The 20,402-nt window shown below is 37.5% G+C and overlaps 1 protein-coding gene across 2 annotated transcripts in view; it reads right to left on the reverse strand.

Annotated features, from left to right (window-relative positions):
* The window catches only part of NAALADL2 (N-acetylated alpha-linked acidic dipeptidase like 2), a 1,451,411-nt gene that overhangs the window by 25,595 nt on the left and 1,405,414 nt on the right, over positions 1 to 20,402 (reverse strand). The window lies entirely within an intron of this gene.

Below are 20,402 nucleotides of genomic sequence, written 5' to 3' on the forward strand. Positions count from 1 at the left end.
TTCTCCTCCTGTGTGCTTTGATCATTTTTATGATCATTACTCTGAATTTTTTCTTAGGTAGATTGCCTATCTCCACTTCACTTAGTTCTTTTCAGGTTTTATTTTGTTCCTTCACCTGGAACATGTTCCTCTGTTGCCTCATGTTGCCTAATTTGCTTTTATTATTATTATGTTTCTGGGAGGTTGGTTACATTTCCCAGTCTTGGAGAAACGGCCTTTTTTAGGAGACATCCTGTGCATCCCAGCAGCACACTCCCCTCTCACCACCTGAGTAATATGCTCTAGGGTTTCCTCCATGAGTGCTGTGTAGGTTCTTCTGTTGTGATGGGCTAACTGTGGGCTGTATGGTGGGCTTGGTTGGCCCCCAGTCCAGTTGGTTGCCAGGCCTTACCTTGTGTGGATGCTGCTGGCCACTAGTTGGTGGGACCAGGTTACAAAGTGGCTGACTGTGGAACCCCAGGGTGTCCTGGGACTTATGCTGGCTCACTGGTGGGCAGAGTCAGGATCCAGAAGACTCTGAGACTGCTGTCTGCACTCTGGTGGGTAAAGCCAGGTCCTGGGGTTAGTGTTGGCCTACTGGTGGGCAGAGCTGGGTCATACAGTCTTGTTGTAGGACCAAGGGTCCCAGATCTGATGTCAGATTGCTGGAGGGGGTTTCTAGTTCCTGACAGTTGGCATGGGGTTCAGGGTGTCCTGAAGCATGTGTTGGCATGCTAGTGGTCATGGCTGGGGTCCAACTGATCCCATGGCAGGGTCTGGGCTGCTGATTGTCAGGCTGGGTCTGCAGGTCACGGGATTGTGGTTTTCTTGAGTCTGATGTCTTCCCCCTGGTGGGTGAAGCTGGTCCAGAGGTTAGAGAAGCCTCCCTGGAGGGCAGGGCTAGGGCCAGGGGGATTCTGGGACTATTGTCTTCCCACTGGTGGGTGGAGCTGGGTGTTGGGCCCTGCGGTGCTTAGGGCCATATCCAAAGGCAGCTGTGAGCTCAGAGGGTCTTAAGCCAGCCTGTCTGTTGATGGCTGGGGCTGTGTCCTCACCCAGTTAGCTCTTTGGCCTGAGGCATCCCAGCGCTGGTGCATACAGGCTGTTGTGTGGCGCCAGGTCTTGGTGCTAATAAGCTGGATGGAGGATTCCACAATGGTGCTCGCCAGCACCAGTGTCCACGTGGTAGAAGGAGCTTCCGAAAATGGCTGCTTCCAGTGTCTATATTCCCAGGGTGAGTTACACTTGCCTCCTGCCTCTCTGGGAGACTCTGATCCAGGGTCCTCTCAAATTACTTCTTCTGCCCTGGGCCCCTGATCATGTGACATTTTGTGTGTGTACTTCAAAAGTGAAGTGTTTATTTCCCCCAGCCGTCTGGGACTCCTAAAATTATTCCCCACTGGCCTTCACAGCCAAATGCTTTGGGGACTCTTGTTCCCAGTGCAGGACACCCAGGCTGGGGAGCCCAGACCTCTCACTCCTTTGGAAGAACCTCTGCAATATGATTATTCTCCAGTTTGTGGGTCTCCTACCCAGGAGTATGGGACTTGACTATATTGCAAGTCTGCCCCTCCTACCCATCATGTTATGGTTCCTTCTTTGTAGAACATCTTTTTTGGTAGGTTCAGGTCTTTTTCATCAGTGGTTGTTATGCAGATATTTGTGATTTTGGTGTACTTGTGAGAGGAGGTAAACTATGGTCTTTCTACTCTGCCATTTTGGCCCATCTCTATTAGTTCTAATAGTTTTTGTGTAGGAACTTTAGTGTTCTCTATATAGAGTATCATGTCATCGCAAATAGTGACAGTTTTACCTTTTCCCTTCCAGTTTGGATATCTTTTATTTCTTTTGCCTGTATGATTGCTGTGGCTAGGACTTCCAATACCATGTTGAGAAGTGGTGAGAGTGCACATCTCTGTCTTGTTCTTGAATTCAGCAGAAGGATTTCAGCTTTTCACCAATGAGTATTATGTTGACTGTGGGATTATTGTAAATGGCTTTTATTATGTAATGATATGTTCCCTCTATACCCACTTTGATGAGAAGTTTTTTCATGAATGGATGTTGAATTTTGTCAAATGATTTTTCTGCATCTAATGAGATGATCATGGTTTCTGGTTAAGTTAATGTGGTATATTACATTGATTTGCATATGTTGAACTATCTTTATGACCTTGGAATGAATCCAACTTGGTCATGGTGTATTATCCTCTTTACATATTGCTGGATTCAGTATACTAATATTTTGTTGAGGATTTTGCATCTATATTCATCAAAGAAGATATTGGCCTGTAATTTTCTTTTTTTGTAGTGTCTTTGTCTGGTTTGGTATCAGGGTGATGATAGCCTCATATAACAAATTTCACAGTGTTCCCTCCTCTTCAGTTTTTTGGAATAGTTTGAGAATGTTAGGTATCAGTTCATCTTTGTATGTTTGGTAGAATTCCCCAGTGAAGCCATCTCCAAAAGTTTCTAGTATTTAACTTTTATTCTTAAATTTTCCTTGTTCGATGTTCCTAAGCTTTTATTTTAAAGTGAACATAAGTAATAAAATGAAATCTGAAATAACAGTTTATTTCTTAGCATTCACTTAAGTCAAGTGTTTGGGGCTAAAACAAATACGTGGCCTATATATAGCTGCTGTTTGAGTTATGAGACTGCTAAAAGCTAGTTTATCCTAACTTTCATTATTTAGCATGTTAATAGCTAAAAAAAAAGACAAATAAATATTTTATAATCTTGTTAAAAGAACTTTGGAGATGTCCTCCCACAGCTGAGGCCTTGCCATCATATAATTCAAAAAAGAGTAAGGATAAATGACCACATTATCAAATGCTGAAATAATGGTGTATGTTATAAATGTTGACAGATCTTTAATTGTGGCAGCACAGTGTGCTGCTCTATGTACCATACATCATTGATAAATAGGAATTTAGGATGCAGTTTTCTGCCTTGACCTTCAAGCTCCAACTGTGTTTTGACCATCAAGAGTCTGTAAATAATGTAATTTACAATCTCTGAAAAGAGACTATGTGGACACAATAAACCATATATGTTACACGGGGAAAAGGGAGATATATAGTTGGCCTTATAGCCTCAAATTCAGTCAACGTTACACTCAAAATTCACTGATGTTAACACATCACTTTTTAGTCAGTGTTAAATGGCTAGTGTTTATCCTCAGGTCTTTTATTTATGATCCTATAACCCAGGCTCATTTTAGAGAACTTTAGATATGGCCTAGTGAGTCTTTAATATTTAGGTCTCAAAGGTTTCTCAGCAAACTTTTTTCTGACTATCATCACTGTAGGATGAACACCTGTGACCTACAAAAAAGTAAAAATTTTACCCTCCTGTTCCAGAAAGGGAGAGCTGAAACAGGGATAAGTTTATGTATAGTAATACGCCGAGGTCATGCTTCTAGAACACAGCAATCAAGCTAATTAATAAACTAAAATAGCATCTGCACAGTCAAATAATTGTCACAAAGGCCAACAGACTGTCTATTTAGGGAGACAGAATAATACTGAATAACTGAGGCAGCAGCTAGGCACAGTGACACCAGGTAGAAGTAACCAATAAGAACAGAGGAATAAAAAAGGGAACTTACCAAAACACTGAACTACTCATTCAGTTTTCTAGTTTTCAGCAGCAAATCATCTATAGTTACTTAGTCATAGGTGCAAATGACTCACTAACCTTTGACGGCTTTGTTATATTAGTAGAGAATACATAACTTTGATGACTTTCACTTGGCAAGAGAATGCTAAACATTGTTAAGGAGATTTTGAGAAAGGTAAACTGATACCTTTCAGAAAGCTTTCCTTGAGAAATGCCCTTCCATTTGGTCTATCTCTTATAGACCAAACTCTTGACTAATTTATAAGACTTTACCTAGATCCCACCCATCTGAAGAAATAAAAAAATCCTCTCACTCCTCCTAGCTATAACTCTTAGAATATATTACTTTTAGCCTTATTTGACAGTTATTTTTGGAGATATTTTGTATCTGTATTAGATTATAAGGACAGAGGAAACACTAAATTACCATAGTGGTCATAACAGCAGGAAGGGACTACTATCCCTAGGGCTGGGAAATGGCAAGGTTGGAACTATTAAAACTTAGAAGGTTGGAGAAGGTGTCCTACAAAGCTGAAACTCAGACCTCTGGATAGGGATTACTGCTTAGCTGTTGTTAGTATTGCTGAGCTCAGAGATGGGACCCTGTGAAACTGGGGCCCAGACTTATGAGGAAGGGATTCTAGTCAGCCAGTGCTGGTGTCTCTGATGAGTATTATGAGGTTGGTTTAGCTAATGTTGGAAAAAGAGCAAATCAGAATTACTTGCTGCTACCAAGTGAACTGTCACTACCTGGGTGAAGAAGCATTGCAAGAGTGGCAATGACAGGAAAAGCAAGTAAAAACAGGAATAAAATGCAAATAGGAAGAAGCCTCTCTTCCTGCTCCAGGATTCCAGGTTTCCTTCAGTACTTTCCATGACAGAGTAGTGGGGAGTGAGCTGGCCAAGCAGAAATGTGGATTGCAGAGTCCCAACCCCAGGTTTACAGAATAGTATACAGAATGGGATTTCAACTGAAAGACTAAAGCTTTATAATGGCACATTTGTGAAAATAAAGCCGTTGTCTAATCCACACTCATATTCCTTACACTGTTTGGTGTAGTAGGTTGAGTGGTGACCCCAAAGATATGTCCATCCCCTAATCCCTGAGACCTGTAAATGTTACCTGATTTGTAAAAAGTGTCCTTGCAGATGTGGTTAAGAATCTTGATATAAGCAGATCATCTTGTATTACCTGGATGGGCCCTAAATTCATTCACAAGGGTCCTTATACAAGAGAGGTAGAGGGAGATTACTTAAATACATGAAGAAGAGAAGAAGGCAGTGTGGAAACTGAGGTAGGTTGGGGTGATAGAGCCACATGGGCAGCCAGCAGAAGCTGCAAGAGGCACAGGGAATGGACTCTCCCCTAGAGCCTCTGGAGAGAGTGTGTGGCCCTGGTAACACTCTGATCTCGTACCTCTGGCACCCAGACCTTTGAGAGAACAAAATTCTATTTTAAGACAAGTTTTTGGTAATTTATTACGACAGGCACATGAAACTAAGAAACTTAGCTTATGCCTTATATAGTGTCCCTCCATATCTGTGGGTTCTGCATCTGTAGACTCAGCCAACCATGGATTATACTATTATATGCAAATATGTACGCATTTTACATAAGGGACTTGAGCATTCATGAATGTTGGTATCCATGAGGGATCCTGGAACCAATCTCCCATGGATATCGAGGGATGACTATATATAAATAGAGATACTTACTAAAATTTATGAAAAAAATGAATTAAATTGATAATCACAAACCTTGATTTATTTAATTAGATGAAGTTTCATTTATTTAGAAATTTTACAAATATAAAACACTAATAAGCTGAGGTAACTGAAATTTGACTAAACCTACTCTAAATTGTATGCAAAATTAACCATTTCAAAGTTTGAAGGAATTTGACTTTATGGGTTATCAAGACTTTCACTTGTGGCTTACAGTAATAAGTATATAAAAGTGAAAGCAAACATTTTCTGAAATAAAATGAAAGTTATTCATCAACCTCCAGAAATTAATCTAGAAAAATGATTTCCTATATTTTTAATTCTTAATTTTCAATATCTGGAAAGATTTTCTATTTATCCATTTGATATTCTGCGTTAGAAAGGAAAAACTGGCACTATAAATCAGCTTTGAGAAAATGTCTTATTTTTTCAGAACTGTCTATTTAATTTCATAGTTAACAGTTAAGAAAAGGAGAGAAGAATCGGGAACAAAGAGAATTTGCAGCAACTTGCAGAGAAGATACTTAATATTTGGTGCATATATTATTTTCTTTCCTCCTAAACTTTTGTATCTGACAAGACTGCATTTTATTGGCTTTGAATGATATTATGTAAAATTAGATTGAGATAGCATATCTTCCAGATTCCCTGGTGGAGCATATGTAAGCTTTGATTAGAAAATAAGACCTACTATGATTAGCAATAAAAAAAATTGGAGACACTAACTGGCACATTTGAAAGCTGTTCCTTCCAAAAATATTTGGCCCTGCTTCCTCTCATTTCACATTATTGTATAAAGAGCAGATTACTATTTGCATGTAATTATTTCTGGATGAGAAAGAGAAGGCAAGGTGAATTTTTATTCTACATTAGTACCAGCCAAATATAACCAGGCAGATACAAACAGAATTTCTTCCCAATACTATTTAGCCATTTAAAGTGCTTACCAAAAGTAATCTTACCTTGCCAGTCATATAATTTGGGCTGAAATCAGCACAACCTCTATTAGAAAACAGAGAAACTCATCTGGTCCACATCATAATGGTTAAAATCCATTGCTCACATGAGAAGCCTGTAATTCACCCTCACATCTAATCCATTGACAAGTTCTATAGATTCTACCTCCAAAATGTTACAAATTCATCTTTTCTCCATTCATCCTTCTATCAATATGATCTCTGGTGATAAATTTTATGTGTCAACTTGGCTAGGCTATGCTGCCCAGTTGTTTGGTCAAACACTAAATTATATGTTGTTCTGAAGGCACTTTGTATATGTAATTTAAATTTACAATCAGTTGACTTTAATTAAAGGATATTATTCTTGATTTTGCGAATGGGATTCATCCAATCAGTTGAGGTCCTTAAAAGCAAAAACTGAGGCTTCATGGAGAAAAAGGAAGTCTGCTTCAAGACCATAGTATAGAAATCCATCCTGAATTCCCAGCCTACTGCCAGCCTTACAAATTTCAGATTTAAGACCACAACGTCAACTTTTCCCTGATTTCCAGCCTTTCTGCCCTACAGATTTTGGACTTGTCAGCCTCCACAATCACAGGGACTGATTCTTTTAAATCTATCTCTCTATCTATCTATCTATCTATCTATCTATCATGAGTCATCCATCCTATAGGTTCTTCTCTGGGGAACCCTGATACACTTATATCATTAAACTATTACATCATTTTTTTAAATTTATTTTTTTGTAGTATAGTTGATTTATAATGTGTTAATTTCTGCTGTACAGCAAAGTGATTCAGTTATACACATATATATATATACATATATATATACATATATATATATACATATATATATATACACATATATATATATATATATATATATTCTTTTTCACATTCTTTTCCATTATGGTTTATCACGGGATTTTTTAATATATTTCCCTATGCTATATAGTAAGACCTTGTTGTTTATCCAGTCTATATATAATAGTTTACATCTGCTAATTCCGAACTCCCAATCCATCCCTCTCCCATCCCCCCTCCCTCTTGGCAACCACAAGTGTGCTCTCTATGTCTGTGAGTCTGTTTCTGTTTCGTAGGTAAGTTCATTTGTGTCATATTTTAGATTCCACCATATAAGTGACATCATATGATATTTGTCTTTCTCTGTCTGACTTCACTTAGTATGATAATCTCTAGGTCCATCCATGTTGCTGCAAATGGCATTATTTCATTTTTTTTTTTTTTTTGCGGTATGCGGGCCTCTCACTGTTGTGGCCTCTCCCGTTGCAGAGCACAGACTCTGGACGTGCAGGCTCAGCAGCCATGGCTCGCAGGCCCAGCCGCCCCACGGCATGTGGGATCTTCCCGAACTGGGGCACGAACCCATGTCCCCTGCATCGGCAGGTGGACTCTCAACCACTGCGCCACCAGGGAAGCCCTTTTTCATTCTTTTTTATGGCTGAGTAACATTCCACTGTATATATGTACCACATCTTCTTTGTCCATTCATCTGTTGATGGACATTTAGGTTTTTTCTATGTCTTGGCTATTGTGAATAGTGCTGCTATGAATATAGGGGTGCATGTATCTTTTTGCAGTCCAGTGGGATTGCTGGATTGTATGGTAGTTCTATTTTTAGTTGTTTGAGGAACCTCCATACCATTTTCCATCATAGCTGCACCAATTTACATTCCCACCAACAGTGTAGGAGGGTTCCCTTTTCTCCACACCCTCTCCAGCATTTGTTATTTGTAGATTTTCTAGTAATGGCTATTCTGACTGGTGTGAGGTGATACCTCATTGTAGTTTTGATTTGCATCTCTCTAATAATTAGTGATGTTGAGCATCTTTTCAATGTGCTGTTTGGCCATCTGTATGTCTTCTTTGGAAAAATGTCTATTTATGTCTTCTGCCCATTTTTCAATTGGGTTGTTTGTTTTTTGTTGTTGTTGAGTTGTATGAGCTGTTTGTATATTTTGGAAATTAAGCCCTTGTTGGTTGCATCATTTACACATATTTTCTCCCAGTCCATAGGTTGGCTTTTCATTTTTGTTTTTCTTTGCTGTATAAAAGCTTGTAAGTTTGATTAGGTCCCATTTGTTTATTTTGCCTTTATTTCTATTGTCTTGGGAGAATGACCTAAGAAAATATTGGTACAATTTATGTCAGAGAATGTTTTGCTTATGTTCTCTTCTAGGAGTTTTATATTGTCATGTCCTATATTTAAGTCTTTAAGCCATTTTGAGTTTATTTTTGTATCACATCATTTTTAATCTCTTCACTTCTTTCATTACCTCTACAATTCCTTCTCCACATTGCAGACAAGGATGGATGGATGAAGAATAGATGGATGGTTGAATTGTTACCCTGTGCTTAGAATCAGATTTAAAATGTACTGAAAATAACATCTCACCCCCTTCTTCATGATTCTAGGCCCTTGTCTAATTCTAATCTCAACCCATATTGCTCTCCCCCAATCAATTTGGACACCTTAAAAGAAAAAGTCCTGTTTTTTTACTTCTACACACTTATAAAGTTTGTAATTACATATTTATTTCATACATATTTATTGTTTGCTTATTCTCTTTCTCCCCACTAAAGGGTAAAGTCCACAAGGTAAGGTCAATATTTACATTTTTGAGCACTGTAGTCTGAGTACCTCGCATAGTTCTGGCATTGGTAGACACTAAGTATTTGCTGAATTAATTAATGTAATGTAATCAGTAGTAATCCTAGATAAACATTTTGAAAAAGTGGCACTGACTTCTAACTCACAGATAAGTAAAACAGTAAAAATTAACACAAAAATCAAAGGAGATACAAGAAACAAAGTGTCACCCAACCCATAGGCATCAGTCCTACAACCGAGGTCTGAGTAGTAGCAAAGGATTAAATAACTATTTTTCATGAGATAATATATATTCTGCTTTTGCTTCTCTTTACTGGGTTGAGATAGGATTATTTTATTCACCTTGACTTTTTTTTTTAATCTCCTTTTTATCTTCTGTCTGTGAGGCTACTACAAATGTGGTCATGATTTTCATTTAAAAATAAAATTCAGAAAGGCTGCAACTAGGTTTTATTACTTACTAATTTGTGGCATTTACCATCTCTGGGAACTTTGGGGGAAAATTTAATTTTTCTGAACTTTAGAGCCTTTATCTGCAAAATGGGGAAAATATCTACCTGGATGAGTGACTGACAGATTAGTAAATATGTATAGAGTGCACCATGGAACAAATTGAATCTTCCATAAATAATCTTGGAGAGAATGTCAGAGTGAACGAGAAAGGATTTTAAAGCCAGAAAGCCCTGGGTAAAACTCCCAGCTCCAACAATTATTATGTGCATTGTTTTGAAGATCAGAGATAGGCACCAAGTATATTAAATGCCTGACATGATTAGTATTTTAATTTTTAAAATTCTTATAGGCAGTATCCTTGAGTCTTTAATCTTTGCTTGACAGAAAAATGTATTATAAAGTGAACACTCCCAATAAAACCTGGGCTATACCTCCACCATGGCCATCACCACCAATTGCAGTATAATGTAGATCCCAACTCATTTAAGATCTAGAGAGAACAGCATAAAGGACCAACTTGATTTTTCTGAATAAAGGGGTCAGCAAATGCTTTCAAAGCACAGAAAAGGGTACACAAGTTAAATCAGTCATCACAGGATTTGGCAGAAGAGGACATGAAACTGTACTTTCTAACAGTGGTGGCAGGCAGGCAGGTAGGTGGATGGCAGACATAAGATTCACAGAGTTTCCCAGAGTGCTCCTAAAATTGCCTGCTTGAAAGCTGCAAGTATCTGGACTGTTACTGAAGGATTTCTTTCAGTTCTGGTAATTCTTGATTTCATAAATCACAAAGGAAACTTCCTTCATCTTTACATCTCCAAAACTTCCAATGGACATGCAAACATCAAATTCTCTCTATTCAGACTATTCATACTTTGAATACCTTTATTGCCTTCTAGTTTTCTCAGTGAAACTTGTCTAATAAAGATAGATTTGAAGGAAATACTAGAATCCCAACATATGTAATTTGAGGGTTTGTTGTATTGTCTAGTTAGGGTTACATCAATTATATATTAAACTATATATTATATCTTGTTCTAATTAGAGACTCTAGGGTAAGGAATTCTCATTTCATCCTTATAAATCTTTATAAATTTTCAAGTTGATGTAATCTCAGTATGGTTGTATATTCACAGCCCTTCCCACTTCTTTTTTTTCATCAGTTAAAAATGTTGTAGCCTTGCAATCTCAGTAAGCCGACTGGATAAGAAGCACAGTAAATGTAATGGGTGGCAAAATCATGAAGGCCCTTGAGGTGACCATGGGGAAGGAGGGACATCTGTGTCCCTTTCCTCCTCAACTAGAGTAACTTATATAAGCTTTCCTCTGAACAAAAGATTCCACTGGGGTTGGGTTCAGGACTAAATATGTGCTTTACAGAATCATGTCTATAGGGTCTCACTTTTTTCTCTATGTGCTTCTCAATATGCTATACCTGCTCCATATTTTGTGTGTATGTGTGGTATAAAGATCTACCTACTTACCATAAGAAGAAAATGTTTCTACTTACAATCTAGTTATTGGCAAATACAAAATAATTCCTGAGCATTTGACCCACTAAACATATGATCTATACAGCAATCAGGTACTGATATTTTAGTTTTGTTATGTAGTGAAATAAAATGTTTAGTGTTTCAGTAGGTACAAAGAAAGTATTAGCCATGATTCTCTCTCTTAATTCTCCTTGAGTCATATTAAATAAGCAAGATATTTGTACATATGGAATGATAAAATATGTTGTACTGATGATAGATAAAATAGGTGATAGGTAAAGGAGAGAGAAACAAGTGCTAAAATGTTTAACATGGTTTCATGGAGAATCTAGATTTTGTTATTTTTTCCCTCATTGAAATAATTATTTCAAAAATTATTGTATTGTTTTTTATTTATTTATTTAAATAAATTTATTTATTTATTTTTGGCTGCATTGGGTCTTCGTTGCTGCACAAGTACTTTCTCTAATTGCAGTGAGCGGGGGCTACTCTTTGTTGTGGTGCGTAGGCTTCTCATTGCGGTGGCCACTTGTTGCAGAGCAGAGGCTCTAGGCATGTGGGCTTCAGTAGTTGTGGCACATGGGCTCAGTAGTTGTGGCTCGCAGGCTCTAGAGAGCAGGATCAGTAGTTGTGGCGCACGGGCTTAGTTGCTCCGCGGCATGTGGGATCTTCCTGGACCAGGTCTTGAACCAGGGGGAATCCCCTGCATTGGCAGGCAGATTCTTAACCACTGCGCCACCAGGGAAGTCCCAAAAATTGTTTTTAAAAGAATCAGAATCATAAATACTTCCTCAACTAATATTTCCATTATCTTAGAGATCTGCCAGTTTATTTTTTTTTTTTACTCAATTGATTAAAATAGTGAATGTCATGGAAGTTTAAGTGACTTGAAGGATTACGTGATCAGTAGCTCTTTTAGATCGAAACCCATATCTCTAAATTCCCATTCTAGTGATTCCTCCGCTGTACTGCACTGTTGTTTATGTAAAAGCATTTCTAACTATGATATATGAGATTTAGCAGACAAAAGTCCCTCTTCTTTTAATTGTATCTAAGATTTATGGAAACATGAAAGGGTAGGCAACATTTTGGGACAAGATAATTTTATTAATTCAGGACAATAGGGCCTATCTTTTTTTTCCAGAAGTAGGGATAAATTTGCTGCCTAACAAATGTGCTTTGACAACCATTAGGGTTAGGGGATATAATTCTGCAAATGTAGAACAAATGAAACTTAAGTCTTTATGAAAATTGAATTTATTTCATATGAGGCTACATTTGCACCAAAATGTAACTAAATTTATTGGTGACTTCTGAGCAGACCGGGGATAATTTGGATCAAACACAAGCAGTACTGTCTAGTAGAAGGAGCAACGCTTTTAGATAAAAAAAAAGCCAGGCTCAAATCCCTTTTCTGCCACACATTAACCTTTCCTAGGCTTCAGTTTTCTAAACACATTTTTGACCGGAGATGATGTATTAAGGCCGCAGCCATTGGTTTCTGCAAAAATCCCCAGGTCAATAATGTGTTAACTGTATAAAGGGGATAATAAGACCAATCTTGCAATTTTGTTAGATGGATTAGAGATAATATATGAAAATGTACAGCGTAGTGCCTGGTACAAGGTAAATCCTCTTCTGTGAAAGTACTGCTACTACTATTAGTCTCAACATTATTAAGTACACCATAAAGTTACAAATCATCCTCAGACTGGCAATGTGTCTTGACTTATAAATATGACAACAGTAAATTTTTCTCACTTTAGATGGAAAGAAACCTCAAACCTGAAAGAGATATTTTTTATGAAATCCAAACAGTTGGGCACACATGGATTTCTATTTGGTATTAGCAGACTGGATCTCAGACTAATTAGCCTGATAAAGTGGTCGTTGTCAACTGAAATTTTTTAAACAAGTGTTTCAACGTCTAATCAAATTGCAGGGAACGTTATCTGTCACAACGGGATATGCTCTTTGTTTTAATAATAACAAAATAAGCTATTGGAAAAAAAGGCTGGAATTCCAGTATATTAATTTGGTTTCTTTTAAAATTTGGTCGTCCTTTTTCTTTTGCTCCTTGTAGTAGAAACTTTAAAAATATGAAAGGGATACATAATTACAAAGCTAGTACATATATTTATTCATAAAAGGGTAAAAGGGGATGTATATAATGATCAGCATTATAATAATTTTGCATATGAGCCAGATCTTCAACCCTCTTTTAGAAATTTTACATTGTGTAGATTATCAAACTCTGTATTCATACATAGATTCTTTTGTGCAAGTAGCCACTATTATTTTAAAAGCATTATGGTAATTCTTAATCACTAGTTATTTTTTTCATAGTCTAAAGAAAGGCGTTGCTGATAGAATTAATGACAAGAGAAACAATGGTGGGATTTTAGTGCCATTCAGACCACCCACACCTCACTGAAAGAAAAAGTACAACCGGAACAAAGTAGTTATTATCCCAATCAAACACTGAACATGAGGTTCTGTTAGTACTTACATAACTAACTATAATTTAAACACCGTGAAAACTGTATAATGAGATCAATGTTATTCTGAAATGTTTTTGGGGGGTTTGGGTCTCGACATCTTAAAATTCTTAAAATCAACTGCATATATGGAGTAGCTGGAAACCTGATCATAGAGCCACTGAGAAATGTGTTTTTCAATAGTTTTGTCTAATGTCATTGATTGCCTAAGTGTAAACCAGTTCTAATATCTTTCCAAAGCAAAGTTTGGGGAGCTTACGTGTTTGAAAAGTACTTTTGATGGATTACTTGCTCTGTTTATTCTTGGCTCGAGGCAGCAGCATCTTGACATTTACATTGCTATTTTCCTGCTTTCAAGGATGCTAACAAAAAATTGTCTTGGCATGGGTTGGCTCGAAACTATCCTCTGAACTTTCCACAAGGCCATTCCAGCTATCTTGGAAAGGACATCTTTTATTATGAACCTGCTTTCTTAAGGACATGAAGCCAGAGACTCGCACACATGCAACACACTGCCATTCAAATTACAAATGGGTGTGTTCCCAAAACTCCCGATTAAAGCCATTGTTTAGCACACAGAAGCATCTTCTCAAAGCAATATTAAAAACGTAGTTGCTTAGATAGCCCCTAACAGACTACTTAACCACGGTGTAGCTGAAATATCATGTATTTAGAAAGAACAACAGGACAATACTGCAGCATAACCAATAGTTTTGTTTTAAAGATAATAATTAGCCTTTAATTTATTTTGAATGGTGGTTCTTGAGGAGTTCACTTTCCCAGAGTCTCATTTCTACTTAGCAGCCAGCATTAAACACTAGCTCATGTTGGCTTCCTTCTCAGTTCCCCACCCCCTCAAATCAAAACCACTGCAAGACAGTGGGTGGATTTCTAATTCTGCTCCCCAGAGCCACACCCAATTTCCTATCCTTTGGTAAAATTACCTGATAACCCCACTTAACCCCAGTTAATAGTGCAGCAGTGTGTGTGTGTGTGTGTGTGTGTGCGCGCGCGCGCACGCATGCACGTGTGTGTGTGCGTGTAACCATAATGGGGAGGGAGGGAGGGAAACCTTTATTAGCTTTACTATTTAACTGCTGTCTCTTTATATGTGCAGAGAGACTAAACACGGGATTTTATGCAGATGATTTATTCCAGTGTATAAATGTACGGTTGTGTTGCTGTATTTTGCACTCATATATTGGAGTTGCCTATAAATAGAAAACCTTTGCCAATCATCTTTTTGATCAGAGCAATGTTAATATCCCATGATTTTCTACTGGTACACTAAAAGTTTAAAATCAAAGATCTTTCTATGTCTCAGCAGTTTAGTCCAGACACTAAATGAAGAAGATGGCAATAATCAGTGCTCTCCCATTTTTAAGACTTTCTACGCTGGTATAAGGGCGCTTGAAGAAAGGAGATACCCAGTTACAACAACAGCCTTTAGGACTCATGCCCTTAAGCATAGCAACAATCAGTGACAAGACCAGGATTTTGCTGAAATTTGCTAAAATATGCTAGGAAGAATGCATATTCATAACCTATTAAATTTCAAGCATGAAATGGTTGGTGCCAAAATCTAAAAAGTGGTCCAAACTTCAAAACTTAAAATGTGAGAGAATCTGTCTCAGAAAACTATGATGTTTGCCATGGGGTTTCCTGAACACTTAAAGAAAATGGTTTGAGGAAAGGCTTTCCTGCTGGAAAAGGTTTGTCATTTAGAGTGCCCACATTTATTTCAGAATATAATGCTATTTAAATATTATAATGACTCTTTTTTAAAAACTGCACGTTTAATTCCATTTACCTACAACACTTTATTTTCTATGGGATGTTGCAACCACTCAATAGGCAGGCTTTTAGCAAATGTATAAGGAAAAGGACTGTATACTGAAAATTAAAAATGAAGGAAATAGGTCACTGCAGTGACCCTGGGGAAAAAGAACTCGTGTCACTGGATTTTAAAATATATCTTCCTTGGTTAAGAGAGGTGTGGGGAAGCAGCTTTGACATCTAGAACATTATCAGAGGCTAAGTAAAAACAGCAGAATGGTATACAAGTATTACTTTTATTTTGTAATATTTGTATGGGATTCTATAGCTTATAAATTATCTTCTCACATTTTATCCTCATGTTATCAAACTTTATGCTAATATTTTTTTCTAAATTTATTGTGATATTAATAGTCCTTTGAGAGTTTCTATTTTACAGATGAGAAACTGACTCTGAGTTGCTAATTAGCTTGCTCCAAGACAAGTCAGTAGTAAAAGACTAGTGTTCATATTCAAACCCCCTTCCCACTTTTACTAATGCAAGATCCAGTGGTCTTCCTACAATAGTATTGTCACATGGTGTTCTTAATTCAGAAAGCTATTCTACTATTGACCAGTGACCTGCTGAGAGTAAAAGGCAATATTAAAAGCAAATTAAAAAAAATTTATTGGGCTTCCCTGGTGGCGCAGTGGTTGAGAGTCCGCCTGCTGATGCAGGGGACGCAGGTTCGTGCCCCGGTCCGGGAGGATCCCACATGCCGCGGAGCAGCTGGGCCTGTGAGCCATGGCCACTGAGCCTGCGCGTCCGGAGCCTGTGCTCCGCAACGGGAGAGGCCACAGCAGTGAGAGGCCCGCATACCGCAAAAAAAAAAATTATTTTATATTGGACCATAGTTGATTAACAATGTGTGTTAATTTCAGGTGTACAGCAAAGTGACTCAGTTATACATACACATGTACCTAGTCTTTTTCAAGTTCTTTTCCTATTTAGGTTATTACAGAATATTGAGCAGAGTTCCCTGTGCTATACAGTAGGTCCTTGTTGGTTATCTGTTTTAAATATAGCAGTGTATATATGTCAGTTCCAAATTCCCAATCTATCACTTCCCACCACCTTTCTACCCTGGTAACCATAAGTTCTTTCTCTAAGTTTGTGAGTCTGTTTCTGTTTTGTAAATAAGTACATTTTTACTTATTTTTACATTTTTTAGATTCTGTGTATACGTGGCATCATGATATTTGTCTTTCTGTGTCTGACTTACTTCACTTAGTATGATAATCTCCAGGTCCATCCATGTGGCTGCAAATGGCATTATTTCATTCTTTTAAATGGCTGAGTAATATTCCATCGTATATATATACCGCATCTTCTTTATTCCCCTGTCGATGGATATTTAGGTTGCTTCCATGCCTTGGCTACTGTAAATAGTGCTGCAATGAACACTGTGGTACATGTATCCTTTCGAAACATGGTTTTCTCCAGATATATGCCCAGGAGTGGGATTGCTGGATCATATGGTAGCTCTATTTTTAGTTTTTTAAGGAACTTCCATAATGTTCTCCATAGTGGCTGTACCAATTCACATTCCCAGTAACAGTGTAGGAGGGTTCTCTTTTCTTCATACCCTCTCCAGCATTTATTTTTGTAGACTTTTTGACAATGGCCATTCTCACTAGTGTGAGGTGATACCTCATTGTTGTCTTGATTTGCATTTCTCTGACAATTAGCAATGTTCAGTATATTTTCATGTGCCTCTTGGCCATCTGTATCTCTTCTTTGGAGAAGTGTCTCTTTAAGTCTTCTGTACATTTTTTGATTGGGTTGTTTATTTTTATTGTTGAGCTGTATGAGCTGTTTGTATATTTTGGAAATTAAGCCCTTGCTGGTCAAGAAATGCAACAGATTTTGTGTGTTAATTTCATATCCTGCAACTTTATCAAATTCATTGATGAGCTCTAGTAGTTTTTGGGTAGCATCTTTAGGATTGTCTATGTATAGTATTGTGTCATCTGCAAAAAGTGACAGTTTTACTTCTTCCTTTCCAGTTTGGATTCCCTTTATTTCTTTTTCTTCTCTGATTGCCATGGCTAGGACTTCCAAAACTATGTTGAATAAAAATCACAAGAGCGGACATCCTTGTCTTGTTCCTGATCTTAGAGGGAATGCATTCAGCTTTTCACTGTTGAGTATGATGTTAGCTATAGGTTTGTCATATATGGCCTTTATTATGTTGAGGTATGTTCCCTCTATGCCTACTTTCTGGAGAGTTTTTATCATAAGTGGGTGTGGAATTCTGTCAAAAGGTTTTTCTGCATCCACTGAGATAATCATATTGTTTTTATTCTTCAATTTGTTGAGGTGTTGTATCACACTGATTTACAGATATTGAAAAATGCTTGCATCTCTGGGATAAATCCCACATGATCATGTAGTATGATCCTTTTAATGTATTGTTGGATTCAGTTTGCTAGTATTTTGTTGAGGATTTTTGTGTCTATGTTCATCAGTGATATTGGCCTGTAATTGCCTTTTTTTTGTGGTATCTTTGTCTGGTTTTGGTGTTGAGGTGATGGTGGCCTTATAGAATCAGTTTGGGAGTGTTCCTCTGATTTTTTGGAATAGTTTCAGAAGGATAGACGTTAACTCTTTTTCAATGTTTGATAAAATTTGCCTGTGAAGCCATCTGGTCCTGGACTTTTGTTTGTTGAGAGTTTTTTAATCACAGTTTCAGTTTCATTATTTATAATTGGTCTGTTCATATTTTCTACTTCTTCCTGGCTCAGTCTTGGGAGATTGTACCTTTCTAAGAATTTGTCCATATCTTCTAGGTTGTCCATTTTATAGGCATAGAGTTGCTTGTGGTAGTCTCTCATGAGCCTTTGTATTTCTGTGCTGTTCGTTGTAACTTCTCCTTGTTCATTTCTAATTTTATTGATCTGTATCCTCTCCCTTTCTTTCTTGATGAGTCTGGCTAAAGGTTTATTGATTCTGTTAATCTTTTCAAAGTACCAGCTTTTAGTTTCATTGATCTTTTCTATTGTTTTCTTTGTAACTACTGCATTTATTTCTGCTCTGATCTTTATGATTTCTTTCCTTCTACTAACTTTGGGTTTTGTTTGTTCTTCTTTTCTAGTTGCTTTAGGTGTAAAGTTAGTTTGGTGGTTTATTTGAGATTTTTCTTATTTCCTGAGGTAAGATTGTATTGCTATAAACTTCCCTCTTAGAACTGCTTTTGCTGTGACCCTTAGGTTTTGGATCATCGTGCTTTCATTTTCATTTGTCTTTAGGTATTTTTTGATTTCCTCTTTGATTTCTTCAGTGATCCATTGGTTGTTTAATAGCATATTGTTTAGCCTCCACATGTTTGTGGTTTTTACAGTTTTTTTTCTGGTAGTTGCTTTCTAATCTCATAGCTTTGTGGTCAGAAAAGATGCTTCATATGATTTCAATTTTCTTAAATTTACCGAGGCTTGCTTTGTGGGCCCAGCTCTTGATCAGTCCTGGAGAATGTTCCATGTGCACTTGAGAAGAATGTGTATTCTGCTGCTTTTGGATGGAATGCTCTATGACTATCAGTTAAGTCCATCTGGACTAATGTGTCATTCAAGGCCTATGTTTCCTTATTGATTTTCTGTCTGAATGATCTGTCCATTGATGAAATGTAGGGTGTTAAAGTCCCCCACTATTATTGTGTTACTGTTGATTTATCCTTGTATGGCTGCTTGGAGAATCTCAATATATAAGGTAAATACTATGTTGGGTGCATATATATTAACAATTTTTATATCTTTTTCTTAGATTGATACCTTGATCATCATGTAGTATCCTGCTTTGTGTATTGTAACAGTCTTTATGTTAAAGCCTGTTTTTTTCTGATATGAGCATTGCTATTCCAGCTTTCTTTTTGTTTCCACTTGCATGGAATATGTTTTTCCAACCCCTCACTTTCAGTCTGTATGTGTCCCTAAGTCTGAAGTGGGTCTCTTGTAGACAGCATATATACGGGTCTTGTTTTTGCATCCATTCAACCAGTCTAGTCTTTTTTGGAGCATTTAATCCATTTACTTTTAAGGTAATTATCAATATGTATGTTCTTACTGCCATTTTGTTAATTGTTTTGGATAGGCTTTTATAAGTGTTTTTTCTTCCCTTCCTCTTTTTTTTTCTCATGTGATTTGATGACTAATTTTAGTGTTGTGTTTGGAGTCCTTTCTCTTTTGTATGTTGTGTGTCTATTATAGATTTTCGGCTTACAGTTACCATGAGGTTTTGATACAGAAGTCTATATATAAACAAGATTGTTTTTAGTTGCTGGTCTTTTAATATCAAATGTATTTCCAGTGTCCTGAATTTGTGGTCTCCTCTTTGTACAACAACTGCTGGTTTTGATATCACATTTGTGTGCAGATGCTTTCCTACCTTACAGTATACTGTATATACTGTATATACTGCCTTTACTAGTGAGCTTTTCCATTTATAATTTTCTTGATTCTAGTTGGGGCCTTTTCTCCCTAGAGAAATTCCTTTAGCATTTGTTGCAAAGCTGGTCTGTCAGTGCTGAATTCTCTTAGCTTTTGCTTGTCTGTAAAGGTTTTGATTTCTCCTTCAAAACTGAATGAAAGCCTTGCTCAGCAGAGTATTCTTTGTTGCAGCTTCTTCCCTTTCATCACTTTAAATATATCGTGCCACTCCCTGCTGGCCTGCAGAGTTTCTGCTGAGAATCTTATAGGAATTCCCTTGTATGTTATTTTTTGCTTTTCCCTTGTTGCTTTTAATATTTTTCCTTTGTCTTTAATTTTTGTCAATTTGATTACTGTGTATCTTGGCATGTTCCTCCTTGGGTTTATCCTGCCTGGGACTCCATGCGCTTCCTGGACTTCAGTGACTGTTTCCTTTCCCATGTTGGGGAAGTTTTTAGCTATTATATCTTCAAATATTTTCTCACGTCTTTTCTCTCTCTCTCCTCCTTCTGGAACCCCTATACTGAGAATGTTGGTGCATTTAATGCCCCCACCTCTGAGGAGACACTCTGATACTAGCAAGTAGGTCTGGTCCAGGCTCTTATGAGGTCACTGCTTTTTTTCCCTGTGTCCTGGTGTGCAGAAGACCCTGTATGAACCCTCCAAGAGTGGAGTTTCTGTTTCTCCCAGTCCTGTGGAATTAATGCAATCAAACCCCACTGGCCTTCATAGCCAGATTCTCTGGGAGCTCCTCCTCCCATTGCCAGACCCCCAGGCTGGGGAGCCTGACATGGGGCTCAAAA

The sequence above is a fragment of the Leucopleurus acutus genome (assembly GCF_964270905.1).
Source record: "Leucopleurus acutus genome assembly, chromosome: 5".
Classification (NCBI taxonomy): domain Eukaryota; kingdom Metazoa; phylum Chordata; class Mammalia; order Artiodactyla; family Delphinidae; genus Leucopleurus; species Leucopleurus acutus.